This window comes from Somniosus microcephalus, chromosome 12 (assembly GCF_052327205.1).
Source record: "Somniosus microcephalus isolate GS21.2 chromosome 12, FLI_Smic_1.0, whole genome shotgun sequence".
Taxonomy (NCBI): Eukaryota; Metazoa; Chordata; class Chondrichthyes; order Squaliformes; family Somniosidae; genus Somniosus; species Somniosus microcephalus.
In genome coordinates, this window is record NC_140998.1 from 42,390,467 (window position 1) to 42,416,649 (window position 26,183).

Below are 26,183 nucleotides of genomic sequence, written 5' to 3' on the forward strand. Positions count from 1 at the left end.
TAGCGGGTACCTTACCGGACAATTGCAGATGTTACACCCTCGGTCTTCTGATAAGCCACCCACTCTGTGTGAGACACCACCAGCGGAGTGGAATCTCAAAAACATGTTGCCATGTAACTGGGGTGTAAGTGCACCCGAAGTGACAATTATTTAGAAGTATGAGAAAGGGGAAAAATAAAGAATAAAGTTAGTGTAGAGTAGTGTTGCATGACTTCTTACATTTGTCCACCCCAGTCCAACACCGGCATCTCCACACAATGGTCAAGGAGAGCAGGGTGCAACATTGCCAGACACAATCACGGGACTAACCACAGGGTTGCAAATGCTGCAAGAAACTAAAAATGGTCTGGTCAACAGATGGGGCGAAGGAGCTGATGTTGCAAGATAACGTATCTGTGCAGACAGATAACCGCAACAAGAACCACATGACTTAGGCAGCTGAGGATGAGTCGGCCACAATAGACATGACAAAGTCACGGTGGGAGTGCCTTCACTGCACAGACTACAGTGGTTTATAGAAGGTGGCTCAACACCACCTTCTCAAGGGCAATAAATACTGGCCTTGCCACCAACACCCACATCCTGTGAATAAATTTAAAAAAAGGTAGCTTTTTATTGGGAAAAGAGGAAAATAAGTCTCCAATGAATGAATCAATACAATCCATTGAGTTTATTTTCTAATATTCAATTGACCCTACCTTTTCTTCATCATCTAATAATTGTAATACTCATTCCCCACTCTGCTCTGCTCCAGTACAAACTAAAAAAATCTGCTGGACTTTTTCTTTAAGACCAAACCGATGACCATAAGGAATGGATCTCACCAAATACATTAGGCACTGCACAGTAATTAACACTCAGTGTAAATATAGGAAAGCAGGGCTTGACACTAAAGCTTGCTTCACTACACAATGAAAGTGTTTACAGAACCTGCATCAGTGATACATGTGTGGCAGGTAATTGTCCATATAAAAAAGTCAGCCTGCGGAACACCTTGACTGTAAGAACAAATGTTTGTCAAATTTAAGTGAAGTTGTGAAAAATATAATCATATACTTGGTAAGTATTAACCAAAGCTATAATGCACTGCTTAGACTTAATGTGCAATGCTTGCATGTAGAACAATTGATGTGAGGGCAGTGTAATCTAACTGAGGGATTCATACAACATTAATGTAATGAGTAGGACTGAATGATTTTCATAGTGTACACCTTTTTCTCCAGTGGTTTTAAACTAATTTGGAAGGGGGATGGGCACCAGGATGTAGCATTAGAAAGGAGAAACAAGGGCCTAGAAATTCAGTTGGCTGCGCCAGGCGCTAACGCCAAAAAAGGGCTATATTTCCGTCGATAAAGCCTTAGCGCCGGAATGCAGACCGATCTGCGCCGACGCCCAAATTCATTTGAGATTTAGCGCCGGCGCAAAGTGTTAGCGCCCGCTCGGGTGCGCGCGCAGCTTATGACGTCATATCCTCGCGCAACGCTGTTTTAGCGCCCCAAACCGGAAATTGAGTGGCGCCCGCCCAATGTGGCCGTGGCACTATTAGGAATTGTAAAATTGAACGTTGCAGAGGCCCTGTGGGCCTCGGGGAGCGCAAATTAAAGGGCACCTCCACTGACCTATAAAGCCCAGCCATTTTGCTGCAATGACTTCACTGCTTTGGATTTCTACACAGAGACCAAGGGACAGAGATTCCAGATTTGGGACAAGATAGGAGAGGTCTTTTTGGCTTCTGGCCAGTGCTTTGACATTTGACTCTTGCTGATTTCACTGTTGCGACCTTGATTATGGGGGCTGCATGGGGGGCCAACATTGAGTTGCAGCATTATGTGCGGAGGGCTCGCAGACGCTGTGAGAGACGGGCAGCCATGCGTAGACACAGAAGGGCCATCAGGCGTCGCCAACGTAGGCCTTACGCACCCAGGCAATACCGGCAGCAGGTGTCCTATGTCACCATGTCTGCGGCACTTTGTGTAAAGAGGCTGCGCTTCAGAAGGGAGGTGGTTGGAGAGATCTGCCAGCTGCTTCACGCAGATTTGCAGCCACAGCTCATGTCCAGGACGTCTCTCTCGGTGGAAGTGAAGGTCACGGTGGCTCTCAGCTTTTATGCAAGCGGCTCGTTCCAAGCCGCTGCTGGGGACATCGCGAACATCTCCCAGTTCGCCGTACATCGCTGCATCCGGCAGGTCACCGATGCACTGTTCGTGAGGAGACACTAGTTCATCTCCTTCCCCATGACCCAACAGAGGCAGCAGCAGCGTGCAGTGGGATTTGGCAGGATCGCGGGCTTCCCCATGGTGCAGGGCGCCATTGACTGCACGCATGTGGCTATGCGGGCACCTATAGACAATCCCGAGGTTTACCGCAACCGCAAGGGCTACCATTCCCTCAATGTGCAGCTGGTGTGTGACCACAGGCAGCGCATCCTAGCTGTAAATGCCCGCTTCCCAGGAAGCAGCCACGATGCTTTTATCCTGCGCCAGACTACTGTGGCTGACATGTTCCAGGCACAGCCTCCACCAAGGGGATGGCTTATCGGGGACAAGGGCTACCCTTTGTGCACATGGCTCATGACGCCGCTCCGCGCGCCCAGGACCCCAGCGGAGGACTCATACAACGAAAGCCATCAAGCAACAAGGAATGTCATAGAGCAAACCATAGGCGTCCTCAAGCAACGCTTCCGCTGCCTGGATCGCTCCGGCGGCTCTCTACAGTATTCGCCGGATAGAGTGTCCCAGTTCATCGTCGTGTGCTGCATGCTGCACAACCTGGCTATCCGCCGGACGCAGGCACTGCCACCTGACATTGCACCACCACCTGAGGAGGACGAGCAGGAGGACCATCAGGAGGAGGAGGGGGAGGAGGAGGAGGAGCAGGCCAGGAGGGGGCCAGAAGGCCCAAGGGCCGTACGCCGGGGGCTTATTGCTCGACACTTCTAGGCCCGCTGTGAGGGAATGGCCTGTGGGAATGAACGCACCTGAAGGCAGCCGCTCCGGAAGCCGTCAGCCGGTTAACGCAGCAAACACTTGAAACATGACACCTGGACAAGCTGAATAAATAAAAACCTTTATTTAACAAACTGAGGCCCCTTCCCACATGAAACTCAAAAACACAGAACACACCCAAAAAACAGTCACAAACATATGTCACTCCCCCAACCTGGGGAGGACTAACAAAAGTTGGCCATCCACATGGCCTTCAACATTGGCCGTAACAAAAAAAGGGCCCCCCTCGCCAACAGAAAGACCCCCATAAAAACAAAAAATGCCTTCAATTTCGGCCATCCACAAAAATCAGCCCCCAAAACACAATCCCCCCCATATATACAATGCCGCAGAGACCACACTCTAGCGGCTGTGCCGAGAGGGCGAGTCCTTAGAGAGCCTTCCCCGGCCCCTGCCCGGCCTGCTGCTCCGCCTCAACGTGGGCCCTGTGGCGGCCTCAAGGCTGGGGGAAGGCTCATGAGGGCCCCCATGCGTCGCGACAGATGCCCTTGGGGGTCGGCCAACACGACGCACGTCCCGGGAGGGGCTGGCTGCTGACTGCTTCGGCTGTGGCTGGCCAGCATCAGTGGCAGCAGCAGCTCCTCACACCCTGGCTGGGGGAGTGGCAGTGTCGGATGCTCCAAGGGGGGCAAGCTGGCTGCTGCCAGGCGCGCGAGGCTCAGCAGACACAGTGGCAGTCGTCCGGCCTGGCAGTTCAGCTGGCGCAGCTATGTGCTGGAGGCCAGCCCGCTGTGTTGCAGCAGGGCGGCGGGTGCGGGTGCGACGCCTCTGCGTCAAAGCGAGTGTGGCAGAAGTCAGTGACCGCACTGCCCGGGTATGTGCCTCCAGCTGCTGTGACAGTGTGTCGAAGGAACCACCTCTCTGGCGACTCTCCTCCTGCAGTGCCGCGAGTAGTTCGACCCCCCTGGCGTGCGCTGCGGCCAGTTGCTTCACCCCCCTGGCCTGTGATTGGCCGAATGCTGCCACACTCTGAGCCAGGGACTCGATGGCGTGCGGCATCTGCTGCACAACCCCCATGAACTCATGGTGGCGCCGGTCAGACGCCACCGAGATCTCTTGCAGGAGGCGCACCTCCTGGCCGAGGCCACTCTCCGGACTGGAGAGAGGACTCTGCAGCTGGGGAGAAGCCGGCCGAGCTGGCCGACCCCTGCCGCCTGCTTGGATCCCACTGCAAGCAGGATCTGCCCTCCCCTGCAACACCTCCCCCTGGCTCTCCTGCATGCCAGACGTCCCCCCTTCATTGCCATCCCCTGGCACGGCTGAGGGCTCGCCCGATGGCCCGGCTTCCTCCTCGTCCTGGACGTCCTCCTCCTCCAAGGGCCTGGCACCCGGCGCCTCAGGGACCACCTCCTCCTCAGCAGCTGAAAGCAGGAAGGCACAAGAGTAGCTTTAAAGTGAGGACAGGGCGTCAGCGAGGGACGCCTGAGCGGTGGCATTATGCGCATTTGTCCGTCAGTGGGAAAGGATTTAGATGGGAAGCACTAGGGCAACGAGAGAGCTGCAAGCGGTCATCTCCTTACCAGTGGCTTCCAGCACAGGGTCGGCATCCCCGATGGCTACAGGGCCAGTCACCCGGGGACGCAGGAGTCCAGCGACGCTCTCCTCCAGAGCACTTAGAGCCTGGTAGTGGGGCTGTCCACCACCGGTCTCCAGCCGGCTGCGCGCATTTCTTGCCAGCTTGGCCTGCAAGAGAAAGGACGGACTCTAAGTACAGTGTGGTGCCCTGTTGCTGTGTGTACTGCCTCCCATGGTGGAATAGCCTGGCCAGTGTGGTCAGCGCAGAAAGTGCTGCTGATGATCATGCCAGTGGCATTGCTGCGTGAGGAGGGCTGCCCATTATGCCTTTGAGGTCCCTTTGCCCATAGTGTGAGGCTCACATGCATGGATGAGGAGGACAGTGGAAAGGGTACTCACCTTCACCAGCCGACAGAGATCATTGAACTTTTTGCGGCACTGGTCCGCAGTCCTGGGCACATCTGAGTTTGAGGAGACCCTGCGTGCGATGCTCCTCCAGGCTTTCCTGAACTCTCTCCTGGGAGCCTTTCTGCCATTGTCCGGGCACAAGATGGGTCTTCTCTCCTGGACAGCATCAATCAGCACCCTCAGTGCATGGTCTGAGAAGCGCTGGGCTCTTTCACGGGCCACCTCCATCTGTTCTGGCGCTATTTTGTCCCACCAGCACTATTGAGGCCTAGCAGCAGGGCTCCAGTGTGCAGGGCGTGGCAGCAGTCAAAGTTGACCCTTCCCCCTTTAAGAGCAGGCCGGCGTCAGGATGTCTGCTGTCAAGCAACACATGACGGCACCTGCGCTGCGCCCGGCATCGGCGTTATCAGGCCGCAGCGCCGGTTTAGCGCCGGAACCGAGCATTGCAACGCCGGTTTCAGCGCTCGCCAAAACTCTTGGCCAAATCCACTGAATTTCGGCGCGGTTGCCTGCAGTTTCCGGCGGGCGCTAAATTTACCGAACGCCCGACTTTAGCGCCCCAAAACTGTGCAAACTGAATTTCTAGGCCAAGGTGTACAAAGGATTGGGAGAGACGGATAGCACTAGAGTAAGAAATAGTACGGCATTAGGTGGGGTCAGACTAAGAGGAATAAAAGAAGGTCTAAGATAGGTTTAAAGTGCATGTGTGTGAATGCACAAAGTGTGGTAAATAAGGTTGGTGAGCTGCAGGATCAAATAGACACAATATGATGTTGTGGCGATAACGGAGACTTGGTTCAAAAAAGGACAGGATTGTGTACTAAATATTCCTGGATATAAGGTGTTCAGGAAAGATAGGGAAGGAAAGAAAGAAGGTAGGGTGGCAGTATTGATTATTAAGGAGAATATAACAGTGCTGGAGAGAGAGGGTGCCCTGGAGGGGTCAAGGACAAAATCTATTTGGTTAGAATTAAGAAACAGTAGAGGTGCCATTACACTACTAGGTGTATTCTATAGGCCAACAACTAGTGGGAAGGATATAGAGGAGCAAATTTTCAGGGAAATTACAGAGAGGTGCAAGAACTTTCGAGTAGTGATAACAGGGGACTTCAACTATCCTAATATAGACTGGTATAGTAATAGTCTAAAAGGCAGAGAGGGGAAAGAATTTTTGAAGTGTGGTCAGGAGAAATTTCTTGATCAGTATGTTTCTGTCTCAATGAGGAAGGAGGCATTGCTGGACCTGGTTCTGGGGAATGAGGTGGGTCAAGTAGAGCAAGTGTCGGTAGGGGAACATTTAGGGAACAGTGATCATAGTATCATAAGGTTTAGACTAGCTATGGAAAAGGAAAGGGAGCAATCTAGAGTAAAAATATGTAATTGGAGGAAAGTCAATTTCAGTGGGTTGAGAATGGATCTGACCCGGGTAAATTGGAATCAAAGATTGGCAGGCAAATCTGTAATCAAACAATGGGCTGCCTTTAAAGAGGAAATGGTTCAGGTACAGTCGAGGTATATTTCCACGAGGGGGAAAGTTTGGGCAACCAAAGCTAGAGCTCCCTGGATGATGAAAGAGATAGAGAGTAAGATAAAGCAGAAAAAGGGGGCGTATGACAGATGTCAGGTTAAGAATACAAGTGAGAACCAGGCTGAATATAGAAAGTTCAGAGGGGAAGTGTAACAGGAAATATGAAGGGGAAAGAGAGAGTATGAGAATCGACTGGCAGCTCACATAAAAGGGAAACCAAAAGTCTTCTATAGGCATATAAATAGTAACATAGAAGATAGGAGCAGGAGTAGGCCATTCGGCCCCTCGAGCCTGCTCCGCCATTCAACGTGATCATGGCTGATCATCCAAATTCAGTACCCGGTCCCTGCTTTCTCCCCATACCCCTTGATCCCTTTAGCCTTAAGAAATATATCCAACTCCTTCTTGAATATATTTAATGAATTGGCCTCTACTGCCTTCTGTGGCAGAGAATTCCACAGGTTCACCACTCTCTGGGTGAAGAAATTCCTCCTCATTCATGTCCTAAATGGCATACCCTTTATCCTTAGAATGTGACCCCTGGTTCTGGACTCCCCGACCATCGGGAACATCCTTCCTGCATCTAGTCTGTCCAGTCCTGTCAGAATTTTATAAGTTTCAATGAGATCCCCTCTCATTCTTCTAAACTCCAGCGAGTACAAGACCTTTCGACCCAATCTCTCCTCATACGTCATTCCTGCCATCCCAGGTATCAGCCTGGTGAATCTTCGCTGAACTCCTTCCATGGCAAGAACATCCTTCCTCAGATAAGGCGACCAAAACTGCACACAGTACTCAAGATGTGGTCTCACCAAGGCCCTGTACAACTGCAGCAAGACATCCTTGTTCCTGTACTCAAAGCCTCTCGCTATGAAGGCCAACATACCTTTTGCCTCCTTAACCGCCTGCTGCACCTGCATGCTTACCTTCAGCGACTGGTGCACAAGGACACCCAGATCTCGTTGCAGTTCCCCTTCGCCCAATCTATTGCCATTCAGATAATAATCTGCTTTCCTGTTTTTGCCACCAAAGTAGATAACCTCACATTTATCCACGTTATATTGCATCTACCATGCTTCTGCCCAATCACCCAACCTGTCCAAATCATCCTGGAGTTTCTCGGCATCCTCCTCACAGCACACACGCCCAGCTAGCTTTGTGTCATCTGCAAATTTGGAGATATATCTAGTTCCCTCGTCTAGATGATTAATATATATTGTGAATAGCTGGGGTCCAAGGACCGATCCCTGCGGTACCCTACTAGTCACTGCCTGCCACTCGGAAAAAGACCCGTTTATTCCAACTCTTTGCTTTCTGTCTGCCAACCAGTTTTCTATCCAAGTCAATACCTTGCCCCCAATCCCATGTGCCTTAACTTACACGCTAACCTCTTATGCGGGACCTTATCGAAAGCCTTCTGAAAGTCCAAATATACCACATCCACTGGTTCTCCCTTATCTATTTTACCTGTTACATCCTCAAAAAATTCCAGTAGATTAGTCAAGCACGATTTACCTTTTGTAAATCCATGTTGACTTTGTCCGATCCTGTCACTGTTTTCCAAGTGCTCAGCTATTACATCCTTCATAATGAACTCTAGCATTTTCCCCACTACCGATGTCAGGCTTCCCAGTCTGTAATTCCCCGTTTTCTCCCTACCACCTTTTTTGAATAGTGGGGTAACATTAGCTACCCTGTAATCCATGGGTACTGTTCCAGGTTCCATCGAATGTTGGAAGATGATCAGCAATGCATCTACTATTTCTAGGGCCACTTCCTTAAGTACCCTAGGATGTAGATTATCAGGCCCTGTGGATTTATCGACCTTCAGTCCCATCAATTTCCTTAACACTATTTCCTTACAAATACTGATTTCTTTCAGTTCCTCCCCTTCATCAGAACCTATGTTCCCGACATCTCTGGGAGGTTAGTTGTGTCCTCCTTTGTGAAGACAGAACCAAAATATGTATTTAGTTGGTCAGCCATTTCTTTGTTCCCCATTATAAATTCCCTGATTCTGACTGCAAGGGACCTACATTTGACTTCACCAATCTTTTTCTCTTGACATATCTATGAAAGCTTTTACTGTCAGTTTTTATGTTCCCTGCAAGCTTACTCTCATATTCTATTTTCCCCTTCTTAATTAATCCCTTTGTCCTCCTTTGTTGAATCCTAAACTGCTCCCAATCCTCAGGCTTACTGCTTTTTCTGGCCAATTTATATGTACTCTCCTTGGATCTTATGCTATCCCTAATTTCCCTTGTTAGCCACGGTTGAGTCACCTTTTTTGTTTTATTTTTATGTCATACTGGGATGAACAATTTCTGTAGTTCATCCATGCAGTCTTTGAATGCTTGCCATTGCCTATCCACCATCAACCCTTTGAGTGACATTCCCCAATCAATCCTACCAAACTCGCGCCTCAGACCATCATAGTTTCCTTTATTTAAATTCAGGACCCTAGTCTCTGAGTCAACTACTTCATTCTCCATCTTAATGAAGAATTCTATCATATTATGATCGCTCCGACCCAAGGGGCCTCGTACAACAAGATTGCTAATTAATTCTTTCTCATTACGTAATACCCAGTCTAAGATAGCCTGATCTCTGGTTGGTTCCTCGACATATTGGTCCAGGAAACCATCCCGTAAACACTCCAGGAATTCCTCCTCCACAGTATTGTTACTAATTTGGTTAGCCCAATCTATATGTAGATTAAAGTCACCCATGATGACTGCTGTGCCCTTATTGCACGCTTCTCTAATCTGCCTTTTAATGCCATCCCCAACCTCCGCATTACTGTTTGGAGGTCTATATACCACTCCCACTAACGTTTTCTGCTCCTTGGTATTTCTCAGTTCTACCCATACAGATTCCACATCATCAGAGCTAATACCCTTCCTTACAATTGTGTTAATTCCTTCTCTAACCAGCAATGCTACCCCACCTCATTTTCCTTTTTGCCTATCTTTCCTGAATATTGAATACCCTGGATGCTGAGTTCCCAGCCTTCGCCACCCTGGAGCCATGTTTCCGTAATTCCAATCAGATCATATTTGTTTACCTCTATTTGTGCAGCTAATTCATCCACCTTATTCCAAATGCTCCTTGCATTAAGACACAAAGTCTTCAGGCTTGTTTTGTTAACGCTCTTAGACCTATTAGAATTATTATTTACTGTGGCCATGTTTGATTTAAACCGTTGATTTCTCTGACTGCCACTTTTGTTTTTCTCCTTGCTATCTTTTGCTTTTATCCTTGTTTCCCTTTCTTCTGTCCCCCTGTTCAGGTTCCCAACCCCCTGCCATTTTAGTTTAAACCCTCCCCCAGAGCACTAGCAAACACTCCCCCTAGGACATCGGTCCCGGCCCTGCCCAGGTGCAAACCATCCGGTTTGAACTGGTCCCACCTCTCCCAGAACCAGTTCCAATGTCCCAGGTATTTGAATCCCTCCTCACTGCACCATTCCTCTAGCCACGTATTCATCTGAAATATCCTTCTATTTCTACTCTGACTAGCACGTGGCACTGGTAGCAATCCTGAGATTACTACCTTTGAGGTCCTATTTTTTAATTTACCTCCTAACTCCCTATATTCAGCGTTTAGGACCTCATCCCGTTTTTTACCTATATTGTTAGTGCCTATATGCACCACGACAACTGGCTGTTCACCCTCCCCTTCCAAAATGTTCTGCAGCCGGGGTACTAGAAAGGCTGGCTGTACTTAAAGTTGATAAGTCACCAGGACCTGTTGGGATGCATCCTAAAATGCTGAGGGAAATAAAAGTGGAAATTGCAGAGGTACTGGCCATAATCTTCCAATCCTTCTTGGATATGGGGCTGGTGCCAGAGGACTGTAGAATTGTAAATGTTACACCCTTGTTCAAAAAAGGGTGTAAGGATAAACCCATAAACTACAGGCCAGTCAGTTTAACCTCAGTAGTGGAGAAGCTTTTAGAAATGATAATCTGGGACAATATTAACAGTCACTTGGACAAGTATGGATTAATTAAGGAAAGCCAGCTCGGATTTGTTAAAGGCAAATCATGTTCAACTAACTTGATCAGTTTTTTAATGAGGTAACAGAGAGGGTTGATGAGGGCAATGAGGTTGACGTTGTGTACATGGACTTCCAAAAGGTGTTTGATAAAGTGCCACATAATAGGCTTGCCAGCAAAGTTGAAGCCCGTGGAATAAAAGGGACAGTGGCTGTATGGATACGAAATTGGCTAAGTGACAGGAAACAGAGAGTAGTGGTGCACGGTTGTTTTTCAGATTAGAGGAAGGTGTACAGTGGTGTTCACCAGGGGTCGGTACTAGGACCACTGCTTTTCTTGATATATATTATTAAATATAATATTAATGATTTAGACTTGGGTGTACAGGGCACAATTTCAAAATTTGCAGATGACACAAAACTTTGAAGTATAATGAACAATGAGGAGGATAGTGATAAAATTCAAGAGGACATAGACAGGCTGGTGGAATGGGCGGACACATGGCAGATGAAATTTAACGCAGAAAAGTGCGAAGTGATACATTTTGGTAGGAAGAACAAGGAGAGGCAATATAAACTAAAGGGTACAATTGCACGAACAGATAGACCTGGGGGTATATGTGCACAAATCATTGAAGGTGTCAGGGCAGGTTGAGAAAGCTTATGGGATCCTGGGCTTCATACATAGAGGCAAAGGGCTGGATTTTGCTACGGGGGCGGGTTGGAGGTGGGAAACCCACATTCGGGCTTGTTGTCCCGCCTCCATGGAGATGTGGCCAACCCACTGGATTTTCCTCTGATTGACCTTGTTGAGCCCGCCCTGTGGGCTCAGCAGGCCAATTAAGGGCCACCCGGCAACAGGTGATGTCAGAGATTGACATTTCATCTGTCAAAAGCTTTTGGCAGATGAAATATCAGTGTTTAACAGCTGTTTGAAGCTGTCAAGCACTGAAAAACTGCTAATTCAGCCTCAGTCCTTTCTCAGGATAACTTTAAAATCATTTTGCTGCAGAAACCAAGAAGCTGATTTTTTTTTTTTAAATCGGAGCTTCTGTGGTTCTTGCAGCCGACTCCCGACACCGGAAAGCAGGACTCCTGTAAAGGTAAGTAAAAGTAAGTTAAACTTATTTAAACACTTTAAACACTTGCAAAACACTTACCTTTGCACTCCTGCACCCCTCACTCACCTGAACACTGGGCATCTCGACCCCTCCAAGACCTCAGACCCACGTCCCGCCTCGAAAACTTTTCGTGGTTTGGAGCTGTCGGGAAGCCCACAAACCAGCAATAAAAATCGCGAATAGGCAAAAAACTACCTGTTAACTACCTGTTAACAGGCAGTTTAATTGCCTTTAATCCCTTCCCGCCTCTGGGAGTCGGGTTCCAGCACTTGTCGGCAACCCGACTCCTATGAAATTGACATGGAGGCGGATTGGAGGCGGGATGGGGTCGGGACCCCCGGATCTCCGATTTTTATCGCCCGCACGCCTCCAACCCGACTCCAGGGGCTTAGGAAAATCCAGCCCATAGAGTACAAAAGCAAGGAAGTTATGATGAACCTTTATAAAACACTGGTTTGGCCTCAACTGGAGTATTGTGTCAAACACTTTAGGAAGGACGTGAAGGCCTTAGAGAAGGTGCAGAAAAGATTGCCAAGAATGGTTCCAGGGTTTGAGGGACTTCAGTTACATGGATAGACTGGAGAAGCTGGGGTTGTTCTTCTTAGAGCAGAGAAGGTTGAGAGATTTGATAGAGGTGTTGAAAATCATGAGGGGTCTAGACAGAGTAGATAGAGATAAATAATAATAATAATCAACTTTATTGTCATTGTTAGTGCACAAGTGCAGTACAACGAAATGTAGGCTTGCGGCTCCCGAGAGTGTACATTTAGATTAAAACATTTAAACATTCAACATTCATTTGGCTTGTAATACATTAACATAAACATAATAAAGTGCATTGGCAGATGTGCAGGCTTTAGAGTTTATTTGTGGAGTTCAGTAGGATGACAGCCCTGGGAAAGAAGCTGTTCCTAAATCTGGTCGTTCGGGTGCGAATGCATCTGTAGCGTCTCCCAGATGGCAGGAGGGTGAACAGACCGTGGCTGGGGTGGGTAGGGTCTTTGATGATGGTCCGTGACCTCCGTAAACAGCGTTTCTGGTATATGTGCTCCATGGTCAGTAGCCGGGTGCCGGTAATGCGTTGGGCAGTTTTGACTACCCGCTGCAGGGCTTTCCGGTCATAGTAGCTACAGCTGCCATACCATACTGTGATACAGTTCGTCAGGATGCTCTCTATTGTGCAGCGGTAAAAGTTAGAGAGGATCAGGGGTGACAGGTTACATCCCTTCAGCCTCCTTAGGAAATATAGGTGCTGCTGGGCCTTCTTCACCAGAGAGGAGGTATTGAGGGACCAGGAGAGGTCTTCCGTGATGTGGACTCCGAGGAACTTAAAGCTGTCCACCCTTAAAACTGTTCCCATTGGCGGAAGGGTCGAGAACCAGAGGACACAGGTTTAAGGTGATTGGCAGAAGAACCAACGGCAACATGAGGAAAAAGTTTTTTACGCAGCGAGTGGTTAGGATTTGGAATTCACTGCCTGAAAGGGTGGTGGAGACAGATTAATTTGTGGCTTTCAAAAGGGAATTGAACAAGTACCTGAAGGAAAGAAAATTACAGGGCTACGGGGAAAGGGCAGGGGAGTGGGACTAGCTGAAGTGCTGTTGCAGAGAGCCGGCATGGGATCGACAGGCCGAATGGCCTCCTTCAGTGCTGTAACCATTCTATGATAAGTTGTGTGACATTTGATGGTTTTGATAGATGTAAACTCCATTGATTCTAAGATACTTTGTTGATATTCATCAGATCCTTCCGACCTTAGCAGAACTTCAGGGAGTCACAGAAATTAATTGCAAACATACAGCCTTAGCTATGTGTGTGAGGTTTGGATTGTCATGATTGTCCACTGGAGTCTACTTGTAACTCTCGCTGAAGCGTATGTTCATTCCTCTGTAATGGAGTTCACTGCAAGAAGAAAAGAAAGAAAGACTTGCATTTCGATAGCGCGTTTCACGACCTTAGGATGTCCCAAAGCATTTCACAATTGATGAAGTTCTTTTTGAAGTGTAGTCACTGTTGTAATGTAGGAAACATTCCAGCTAATTTGTGGACAGCAAGCTCCCACAAACAGCAATGTGATAATGACCAGATAATCTGTTTTTTTATTGGTCTTAGTTGAAGGATAAATGTTGGTCAGGACACCGGGAAGAACTGACCTGTTCTTCTTTGGAACAGTGCCATGGGATCTTTTACGCCCAACTGAGAGGGCAGATGGAGCCTCGGTTTAACATTTGGTCCGAAAGATGGGATGCAGGGTAAATTCACCATCCCACACTCCCAGTGGGGATGCACACTCAGAAGAAGCATGAGTCAGAGCACAGGGCTCCCTCTAGGAGGACAAGGAGGCTGACTTTACCCTTGTATCTCTGCAGAACACTCTCTTCCTGCATCTGACCCCATTATACCCCTGGCCTGCCATTAAAATGTTGTGAAACTGTTATTCCTCCTGTGATATGATGTAGAACTACACAACAAACATGATTACCACAATAGAAATCTGATACTATCTGATTACCGCAATCTACTGTAATAGAAGACAAGAAATCGGCCGGTAAAATTTCAACAGAAAAGCTGCTGAAAGGTGAAAAATATTAAAACGTAAATATTTTGTAAAAAAGCAATAATTGGCAGTGCTAAAGGTACTACACATTTCAGTACATTTTTTGTTCCCTGCAAAATTGCTACAGAAATTCTGCTGAATGTGGTATGATATCAACCTGTACAGACCAGGGGGTTCATGGCTTGAGGCCCAGCATGTGCTGAATTAAGATTATAATAACATAAGAATTAGGAGCATACGGCCCCTCGAGTCTGGTCCACCATTCACTAAGGTCATGGCTCAACTCCACTTTTCCGCCCGATTTTTATACCCCTTGATTTCCCTAGAGTCCAAAAATCTATCAATCTCAACCTTGAGTATACTCAATGATTCAGCATCCACAGCCCTTTGGGGTAGAGAATTCCAAAGATTCACAACCTTCTGAGTGAAGAAATTCCTCCTTATCTCAGTCTTAAACAGCCGATCCCTTATCCTGAGACTATGCCCCCTAGTTCTAAACTCTCCAGCCAGGGGAAACAACCTCTCAGCATCTCCCCTGTCAATCTCCCTCAGAATCTTATATGTTTCAATGAGATCACCTCTTAATTCTTCTAATCTCTAGAGAGTACAGGCCCAATCTACTCAATCTCTCCTCATAGGACAGTTAACTGAGTTACTGATCTCAGTTGAAACACCAGTTGTCCTCAGTAAGGCATGGCTAAGGATTAGGGGTGGGTGAATCACATACGTTCCACTTCCCATCCAGTGATATCTGCTGCAAAGTCCGGATGTGTAGACCTTCAGGTAAGGACAGGATCAGGTGGCAAGGTCTCATACGGTAGAATAGGCTGTCAAGATTCAATTTCTAAGATCACACATGAAGAATGGGCAATTGGGCAAGGTACTAGAGGTTTTGACAGTTCCCATGCAACAGTGACACACAAGAGAAGAAGAGGGGAGAAATATGGTCAAAACAGTTACTAACAAAAGCAAAAGCAAAAAAGTTCTGATGCAAGGTCATCAACCTGATTAATTCGGTTTCTCTCTCCAGGTTTCTCTCCCCTGACTGGCTGAGTTGCTAGCATTTTCTATTTTTATTATGGACAAAAGTAAGTTCTGCCAATTGGGTTAAAAGTCATTAAGGTCGAGCATTATTTTAGCCCTCGGCGATGGTGTGAAATAACCACCCGTTATGCACCTCGCCTGATTCTCCTTACCATTAGCTTCAGGTAGGGTGTATTACTGGGGGCTGATCTGATATCGCCCATTTTGCACCATTGTCAAGTATTCAAACGACCCCCGTCGAGCGAAAGCTCACAAGCATCTGTCTGATAATGATGCTGCAGCCAGAATAACGGGCTAAATTGGCTCCCGTTGTATTAACATCACACAGATATGTATAAACTTCAGATGAACTTGTTTAAAATTTGAGCTAAGGATTTACTACTAGGATGATATCAGGAAGGTTGCATTACTGAGCTAACAATATCCCTGTGTTTGTGGATTGTATTAATCCGTACCTATATGAATCTTTAGAGCATAGTTTTCAAAATCTCATTTTATAATAGGAACAATATATATTACAACTGGACTACTGAGACTGCAAATAACACTGCTGAATGCATTATAAATTTGTTATTTATTTAGTCGGATATTTTGGCAAAGCAGATTGAAATAGAAATTTCTACAACCAAGGGATATGAATAAATTCATGATTTCATTTTAAACTCGGATAAGCTTGCCAGTATGATCAGAAGAATAAAAGACATGTGGGAGTATGTTATGTTTCAAACCAAATGTGCCCAGAAGTGTGGGATGGTGTGGAGATAGAGTAACAGCCATGTGGAGTGTGTGATCTACAGAGTGATGTACAGAGTAACAGCTGGGCGAGAGGCCATGATACTCAAAGCAACAGCTGGGTGAGTGCCAGTGCATATTATAAAATTCTGTCTAATGATATAAATGGATGGAATATTATGGGCAGTGCTCCCACAATTTTCCGATATGCACTGACTGTGTGCAGTGCTCCACCCTCTAGAGTAAGGGCAGGGTGAGAGCGTGTGACAGAGTGTAACTGTCGGGTAGAGATGTAAGATATTTAGGATAACAGCTGGCTTGGGAGAGTGCGACATATACAAGGACTTTTAAAGTCAGTTTTTATAGCCAATTTAAATTGCCCCCCCCCCCATTTTTTCAGGTTTTTAGTGTAAAAACAAAGGGGGTGGGGCATATAGAAGAATAAGAGGTGATCTTATTGAAACATATAGGGGGAAAAATTCAGTTGCTTTGCGCCTCCTATTAGCGCCCTAACAGGGTGCTAATGGGGCGCAAAGCAACTAGCGCCCGGGCGCGGCGATGTTTGCGCCGCTCACGTAATTGACCAGACATTTTGCAGCGGTGCTAAACATTACCACAACGATCTCCTGCACCCGCAGATCGTGATGTCAGTCGAGCGTGCAACGCCCCAGTAGCGCTCCGGACCGGATATTGAGTAGCGCCCCCTGCCTTACCAGCTGCCGCTAGCAACGACAGGTTGAGGGGAGCATTTTGCATTTGGGAAGGGACTGGGGGAGTGCTATTTAAAGGCGACTGCTTCCTGACTTTTTTTGTCAGCGACATTTTTGCACCACGCATTCTGAGAGAGAGAGAGAGAGAGAGGCTTCTGGAGAGACTCAATGCTGTGTGAAGGGGTTTTGGGTACTGAGCTGCACTTTGCAGGTTCATTATGATTTGTCCTTCCTTGCATCGGTTTAGAAGAGACTATGGGGGCTGCACTCTGAGCTCTTTCCCTGGGCCCCTCCATTGTTCTTTCCTGCAGAATTGATGTACAGGTCTCTCCAGGCTGAGAGTCAAGGCTGCAATGAGCAGGGTGTGGGTGGAGAGCAAGATCGACTCTCCCCTTTAAGAATTGGCCGGTGCCATTGTGTCTGTGTTCCATTGCTGACTGACATCACATGAGCTTCGCCAGCGCTCTGAGTTAACGCCTCACTCCTCAGCATTAGCGTCTTAAGGGAGGTGTGTAGCACCTGATGTAGCGCTCCAATCACCTCCAGGAGCGATAGAAGCCAAGTTTGCAGTCGGAGGCGATAGTTAGCACCACGCACTAAACTGTGCGCCCGGCCGATAATTGCTCCCCAAACAGGGCAATACCAAATTTCTCCCCCATAAGATTCTGAGGGGGCTTTACAGGTTAGATACAGGGAGGATGTTTACCCTCATGGGGGAATCTAGAACTAGGGGGTACAGTTTCAGGATAAGGGGTCACCCATTTAAGATGGAGATGAGGAAGAATTTCTTCTCTCAGAGGGTCGTAAATCTTTGGAATTCTCTGCCCCAGAGAGCTGTGGAGGCGGAGTCATTGAATATATTCAAGGCGGAGATAGACATATACTTGAGCTACAGGGGAGTCAAAGGTTATGGGGAGTGGGCGGGAAAGTGGCATTGAGGCCAAGATCAGATCAGCCATGATCTTATTGAATGGTGGAGCAGGCTCGAGGGGCCGAATGGCCGACTCCTGCTCCTATTTCTTATGTTCTTATGGAACAGGAGGCAAAAAAATGGATCCTGGGTAAATTCAGTAAAAATTTGTTTTTATTCTGAACATTGCTAACATTCAAGGAAACAAGCAAGGAACTTTAAAAAAAAGTACAGTCAAGCTAAATTCTTTACACTCTTCACAGGCGCTACTTTTATAGGGCTCCCTTTTTTTTAAAAGTAAAATTAAAAATGAATTGAAGAACCAAGTCCTGAATTTCCACAGGATTCTCCTAAACTCCAGCCTTAACCTTGACAGGAGATCCGCAGAAACCCTCAGAGACATGAGTTAAACAGTCATTTTTAGCCATGAATGCTGTCCTTGCTCCATATCTAACTAGGAATGAAAGACTGATAAAGAGAATCATCCTCGCAGCAGTGCCTAAAGATGATCCAAGTCCCTGTAAAAAAACAATGTAAACAGCTGCCAAGGCCCTAAGCTTTGAAATTCCCTCCCTAAACCTCTCCACCTCTCTACCTCTCTTTCCTCTTTTAAGACGCTCCTTTAAAGCTACATCTTTGACCAAGCTTTTGGTCATCTGCCCTAATATCTCCTTATGTGGCTCGGTGTCAAATTTTGTCATATAACGCTCCTGTGAAGTGCCTTGGGACGTTTTACTACTTTAAAAGTGCTTCATAAATAGAAGTTGTTGTTAAATTGTGCAGCCTTCATTTCTTTTCCAAAAATCAGTTCCAGGGTGTTGCTGATTTCATGGATGTGATGTGCGTGCATCTCTGAACCTGATTTTTAATGAGATGGGAGATTTCAGGGGACAGTGGGATGGGGGGCAGTTGGTGGGGGAATGAGGACATTTCCCTCAAGAAATCTGTTTTTACCAATTCATCACCCCAAAAGAAATCCAAGAATTTACTGGTGGAAATCGGTAAAAGGTGATTTCAATTATCCCTGGACATATCGGTTAACAAATGTGTGACAGAGTGACTGTTGGTTGTGTGTGTGTAATGTATGAAGCAACAGTTGGTTTACAACACATTTTAACTCAAATGAAATCGGGAGCTGAGCACATTACATTCAGTAACATCTGACTGGGGATGTAAGACATACAGAATAATAGCTGGGCGGGAGTGTGATACAGACCCCCGATACAATTGGGAAAATAGATTAAAGGGTAAGACGATACATGATCAGTGGTGTACATTTAAGGAGTTATTTCACAACTTCCAAAAAAAATATATTCCACTGAGAAGAAAAGGGTGTAAAAGAAAAGACAGCCATCCGTGGCTAAGTAAAGAAATTAAGGATAGTATTCGACTAAAAACAAAGGCATATAAGGTAGCCAAATCTAGTGGGAGGATAGAGGATTGGGAAAACTTTAAAAGACAGCAAAAAATAACAGAAAGATTGATTAAGAAAGGGAAGATAGATTATGAAAGTAAATTAGCAAAAAATATAAAAACAGATAGTAAGAGTTTTTATAGTTATATAAAAAGAAAAAGGGTGGCTAAAGTAAATGTTGGTCCCTTAGAGGATGAGACCGGGAAATTAATGGTGGGAAATATGGAGATGGCAAAAACACTGAATGAATATTTTGTATCAGTCTTTACAGTAGAAGACACTAAGAATATCCCAACACTGGACAAAGAGGGGGCTATAGGGGGGGAGGAGCTAAACACGATCAAAATCACTACTGAAGTGGTACTTGGTAAAATAATGGGACTCAAGGCGGATAAATCACCTGGACCTGATGGCTTACATCCTAGGGTCTTGAGGGAAGTGGCGGTAGGGATTGTGGATGCATTGGTAATAATTTTCCAAAACTCCCTGGACTCAGCAAAGGTCCCGGCAGACTGGAAAACTGCTAATGTAACACCCTTATTTAAAAAGGGCAGTAGACAGAAGGCTGGAAACTATAGACCAGTTAGCCTAACATCTGTGGTAGGTAAAATATTGGAGTCCATTGTTAAGGAGACAGTAACAGGACATTTGGATAATCATAATTTAATAGGACAAAGTCAGCATGGTTTTATGAAGGGGAAGTCATGTTTGACAAATTTGCTGGAGTTCTTTGAGGAAGTAACATATAGGGTGGATAAAGGGGAACCAGTGGACATAGTGTATTTAGACTTCCAAAAGGCATTTGACAAGGTGCCACACAAAAGACTATTGCTTAAGATAAAAAATCACGGGATTGGGGGTAATATTCTGGCATGGATAGAGGATTGGCTATCTAACAGAAGGCAGAGAGTTGGGATAAATGGTTCATTCTCGGACTGGCAATCAGTAACTAGTGGTGTTCCACAGGGGTCAGTGCTGGGTCCCCAACTCTTTACAATCTATATTAACGATTTGGAGGAGGGGACCGAGTGTAACATATCAAAGTTTGCAGATGATACTAAGATGGGAGGGAAAGTAGTGAGTGAGGAGGACATAAAAAACCTGCAAGGGGACATAGACAGGCTAAGTAAGTGGGCAGAGATTTGGCAGATGGAATACAATACTGGAAAGTGTGAGGTTATGCACTTTGGCAGGAAAAATCGTAGAGCAAGTTATTATCTTAATGGCAAGAAACTGGAAAGTACTGAAGTACAAAGGGATCTGGGGGTCCTGGTGCACGAAACTCAAAAGTTTAGTATGCAGGTGCAGCAAGTGATTAAGAAGGCCAATGGAATGTTGGCTTTCATTGCTAGGGGGATAGAATATAAAAATAGGGAGGTATTGCTTCAGTTGTACAAGGTATTGGTGGGACCGCACCTGGAATACTGCATACAGTTTTGGTGTCCATACTTAAGAAAAGACATACTTGCTCTCGAGTCAGTACAAAGAAGGTTCACTCGGTTAATCCCGGGGATGAGGGGATGGACATATGAGGAGAGGTTGAGTAGATTGGGACTCTACTCATTGGAGTTCAGAAGAATGAGAGGCGATCTTATTGAAACATATAAGATTGTGAAGGGGTTGGATCGGGTGGATGCGGGGAGGATGTTCCCGATGATGGGTGAAACTAGAACTAGGGGGCATAGTCTTAGAATAAGGGGCTGCTCTTTCAAAACTGAGATGAGGAGGAACTACTTCACTCAGAGGGTGGTAGGTCCATGGAATATGCTGCCCCAAAAAGCTGTAGAAGCTACATCATTACATAAATTTAAAACAGAAATAGACAGTTTCCTAGAAGTAAAGGGAATTAAGGGTTACGGGGAGCGGGCAGGAATTTGGACATGAGTCTCGGTTCGGATCGGTCATGGCCCTGTGGGTAGCGGAGCGGGCCCAGGGGCCGTGTAGCCTGATCCTGCTCCTATTTCATGTGTCTAATTCTGTTAGATTCAGGAGATGGTTCTGTGATAGTAGATTGGCGGTTAGGATCAGATCAGCCATGATCTTATTGAATGGCGGAGCAGGCTCGAGGGGCCGATTGGCCTACTCCTGCTCCTATTTCTTATGTTCTTATGTTCTTAATTGAATGGTTCTGAACTCATAAATGATGAGAGCGACATGCAGCATCTGGTCAGCTGATTTCTATCATACGTAACTTTCTTTCTGAATTGGGTTTGAGGTTTGTTTGTTAGTGCAGAAACCCTGAGGCAATCTTTCCACACTTTGCGTTTTAAAACTTGTCTCTGTTCGAATAAGGCTACCAGGCTTTGTACATTGTAATAAAAACAAGTGACAGTGAGATGCACATCCTAATGAAAGCAAATAATGCAAAATAAAATTGCCCGTGAAGTAATAGGGTGTGACAGGATTTTTCTTCCCAATTTGTTACTGCATTACATATAGATATTATTGGATAATTGCTGGAAGTGAGACAAGGCAGGACAACCAGCAGCCAGTCTGGCTTGGCGTTGATCCCGTTCCAGATCCCAGGCATGGGCTCATTTACATAAAGGAGGAGAGGCCAGCATCATTGCAGTGCTTCTTGAGTGGCCAATGTGGTCAGGGTGGGGCGGGGGGGGAGGGGAGGGGTGGGGGCGGAGGAATATTGGAGTGGCAGTTTGTTGCTTCATGTTGGAGGATAGGATGCGGAGAAAGGGGTGCTGAGGCCAAATTCAGAAATATTCTTTAAAATAGCCTCCAGTTGCCACTTTCCTAATGGTAGTGACCACCCCTCATTCCATTGAAATTTTGAATTGCAGGCTGAAAGAATTACATAGGCCAAAATTTTCCCTACCTGGGCAGGTCTGGTGCGGGCGGTGGCCATGGCAGGTCGCGACACCGTTGCTGGCTCGATCCCGCTCCACAGAACGAATTTACGTTAATAGGGCCTATTAAACCCACCCCTGCGCGTTACCAGGCCCAATGAAATGGTGCAGGTCTGGTGGGATCTTTAACGGGGCCATGGCCATATGACATTTGAAGGTTAATGTAGCATAGTGCTGTCAGTGCACTACAGTATTGGAGTGCTGCAAACACTTTGACAATGATTGCACAGAGGTGCAGGGTTGCACCCAGGCTGTCCGATGACTCTCTCCATATGCTTATGGAGGGAGTCAGAGCAAACAGGGAGGTCCTCTTCCCTTCCAATGGGTGGAAGAGACCTCCCCAGGAGACCAAAACAGCCTGGTTGGAGATTGCAGAAGAGGTCACCAGCAGGGATGTGGTCAGGAGGACCTGGGTGCTGTGCCGCAAGTGTTTCAATGATCTCATCAGGTTAGGAAATGTGAGTACAAAGCCACACTCAACTTCATCCTGCTGTACCTCTCATCACATCCCCATCACCTTGCCTTCCCAGCCTTACACCTGTTCATCTTTACTCACACCAACATACCTTGCACCTCCACCCATCGGGCCCTCTATCTACATTATCACATCCCCATCTCACTAGCCACCCCTCACACTCACCCTCATCCAGTGCAATCATACCAACTGACAACACACAAGGAGGCCACTTGGCTTTCGCACCCCACTCCATCATAGTTTCCCTCTAAAGATCTAACCCATCCATTCCTTACGCTCATTTCATCACCCTCACTCAACCTTCTCTTCATTCCCTCCTTGCAGGAAAAGAGAGCCCAAAATAAGAGGGAGAGGGGGAGAACCGGCGGTGGCCCTACATCATTTGCAAACCTTACAAGAGCAGAAGAGGCTGCTTTAGAAATATCTGGAGTTGCCGAGCAGCTGGAAGTGGGAGACGGAGAGAGGGGGGCCTCTCAGCAACCTGGTGACAGAATTACATATCATACATCTACATGGCATACAGCAGTCACTCATATGGGGACTGATGTCATCAGCCACTGAATGGTCATCATGTGCATAATGGTATCTCTACCCATTCTTCATATGGCATATCTAACTCACCTCTTTACTCTCCCACAGGTCCATCAAGAGGCACCCCCCCTCCCCCACTGTCCAGCAGGCAGAGGAAGATGATTCCTCAGAAGAGCCTCCAGCCTCTGAGGGTGCACCATCACCAGACATAAGCGCACCCAGCACCAGCGCAGACACGCGCACCTGGGTGGGTCCCACGCGAGATAGAGTCACCTGGTGTCTCACAACTCACAAGTGAGCAAGAGCAGATGGCGGAGACAGGGACAGCAGTGGAGACTCCTCTCCAGAGGGCGCTGGACGCTCCCAGCTCTGCTCAGCTGCATACAGATGCTGAGCCTCAGGGGCCATCCAGAAAGAGTGTAATCCTAGAGGTGCAGGAAGAAGTGCAGGGGGCTCTGACAGGTTTTGCGAGTGTGATGTCTGCAAATGTTTAAAGAATGGAGGAGACTATCTCCAACATAAGCACCACCATGTCGCAGGTGATGATGACTGTAGGCTCCGCCATGGATAGGATGGCCACATACATGGAGCAGCTAATGCGCCACTCACAGGAGCACATGGTCTCTGTGGAGAAAAGACGGCTATCTATGGAGAATAGATGGCTATCTATGGAGAATAGATGGCAGAGGCTCATACACCTATCTAGGAGGGATGTCAGCATAGACATGGGTTTTCATGGCCCCACTGATGTGCAGCAAAGTGCTCTCCATCTCCTTGGCTTCAGGGCAGTAAGGAGGCTGCCTCTACCTCTGCTGAAGCCACAGGGCTAGCACCTGGTAGAAGCACACGGAAGAGAAAGATGACACACAAGTAGATTCACAAGGGTAGCACTTGGGTGCTTTATCCAATGTTTATGTAAAGTTTCTGTTAATGTGCTGTCAAACATAAAAATCTTTATTTTCAACACTTTCTGGTTTGGGACAGATTTGTGTGCACCTTTGGAAGTGGCTGAGTGAGTTGTAGTGAATGGTGAGACATAACGGTACTTCCAGCAATGGTGGTGAGTGTAAAAGGAATGCCTTGGTCATTACAGGGATGTTTTATGCTGTTGGTGTGGGGTGGTGCCGACCTGGCGCATCATTTGGGTGTACAGCGTCAAGTTAAGTAAATCTGGCCATGATCAGGCTATCCCTGGCCTCCCAGGCAGCAATATGCTCAGGTGCTGATGCCCTCTGTCCTGTGCAGCATCAGGTGATTGCGGAGAAGGTTGGTGTTGTTGTTGGTGCTGCTGGTGTGCCTGGTGCTGCTGATGTTGGGGCTCATCGTGGTCCGATTCTGAGGACCAAGGTGAGACAGTATGAATGACACCCATGTTGATGGAATAGGTGGCATGTAAAGTACAGATGACAGAAGCAATCGGTCAATGGTGAGTGAGGTTCTTCCAATGAGGTGACATTGGATGGAGGCTTTGCTGGAAAGACTTGCAGCCTGCAGAATCTGTGCTGGGAATGCAGTGAGCAACAGCTACTGTCTGAGGAAAATGATCATCTGTCAGGTGGGAGCTTTTATAATACATTTCATGCTGTCAAGTAATCAGCTGGAGCAATGGCCACTGAACTCCCACCTCAGGTTGACAGACATGGTTCCTGAGCAGCGTGGTTCCCATGGCCATCCAGGTAATTTTAAAATGTTGAGGGGAAAAGGCTCTTAAGTGTCTGTAAACAAGCTGAGAATGATTTCAATTAGGTCGCCCGCCTCTGCCAGTCGGGTCGCTGCCACACCGGCAAACGTGCCTGTAGGAAAGGCGCGTGGGGGCGGATGATGGTGGATTCCCGGCCCGGTCCCACTTTTTTCAAATTTTCCACCCGAACAGCCTCCATTCCCGCCCGCACAGACCCCAGAAAATTCTAGCCATAGAGTCTACAGCACAGAAACAGGCCATTCGTCCTAACTGGTCTATGCCAGCGTTTATGCTCCACACGAGCCTCCTCCCACCTCTCTTCATCTAACCCTAGTAGCATCTCCTCTATTGCCTTCTCCCTCATGTACTTATCTAACTTTGCATTACATGCATGGAAGGGGCAGAGATCTGTTGGAATTGGGTCCCATTCCAAATCCCTCCCGCCACCCCCCCACCACCACGCTCCCTCCGCCTCTCAGATTGTTTGATTTTCAAGCTACGAAAGCACAGTTATTTCATAGCTTGGGTATATTAGATTGATGACAGGCTTGTGATTCAATCATGCGGACTTCAAAAAGAGCAAGAGAAAAGCCAAAGGCAACACTTTTTCACCCGGTTTCTGGTGCAGGCACTAGCTTTTTTTATGTGATTGCTGGGTTTAATAAAGAAAGTTCTTCAATATTTCAATTTGTAAAGCACAATACACACAGTGTAAATATTATTGTCCGAGCCCATAACATGTTCAGATGAAATTCCTTTGCTCACTATTTTAATGGAGGTAAGAACCTGTTTACTTGAGATCGAAAACATTTTAAAAGCCACGAGCAAAGGGATTGCATATAAAGCATATAGTTGTTCGTATACTAATGTTCACACAACGTCATTAATACGAAAATGAAAATCGGGCGGTTTCTATAATGGGTGATCAATTTGCACTGCTTATTTTACACCCAAGCAGCAAGTTGCAAACATAAGAACATAAGAAATAGGAGCAGGAGTCGGCCATTTGGCCCCTCGAGCCTGCTCCACCATTCAATAAGATCATGGATGATCTGATCTTGGTTCAACTCCACTTTCCTGCCTGCTTCCCATAACCCTTGACTCCCCTGTAGCTCAAATATCTGACTATCTCAGCCTTGAATATATTCACTGACTCCACCTCCACAGCTCTCTAGGGTAGAGAATTCCAAAGATTGACGACCCTATGAGAGAAGAAATTCCTCCTCATCTCCGTCTTAAATGTGCGACCCCTTGTTCTGAAACTATGCCCCCTAGTTCTAGATTTCCCCATGAGGGGAAACATCCTCTCAGCATCTACCCTGTCAAGCCCCCTCAGAATCTTATATGTTTCAACAAGATCACCTCTCATTCTTCTAAACTCCAATGAGTATAGGCCCATCCTGCTCAACCTTTCCTCATTAGACAACCCTTTCATCTCAGGAATCAACCTAGTGAACCTTCGCTGAACACCCTCCAATGCAAGTATATTCCTCCTTAAATAAGGTGACCAAAATTGTATGCAGTACTCCAGGTGTGGTCTCACCAACGTCCTGTACAGTTGTAACAGGACTTCCCTACTATTATACTCCATCCCCCTAGCAATAAAGGCCTGCATTCCACTTGCCTTCCTAATTACTTGCTGTACCTGCATGCTAACTGTTGTGTATGTACCTTTAAGGGAATGACTGGTCTCAG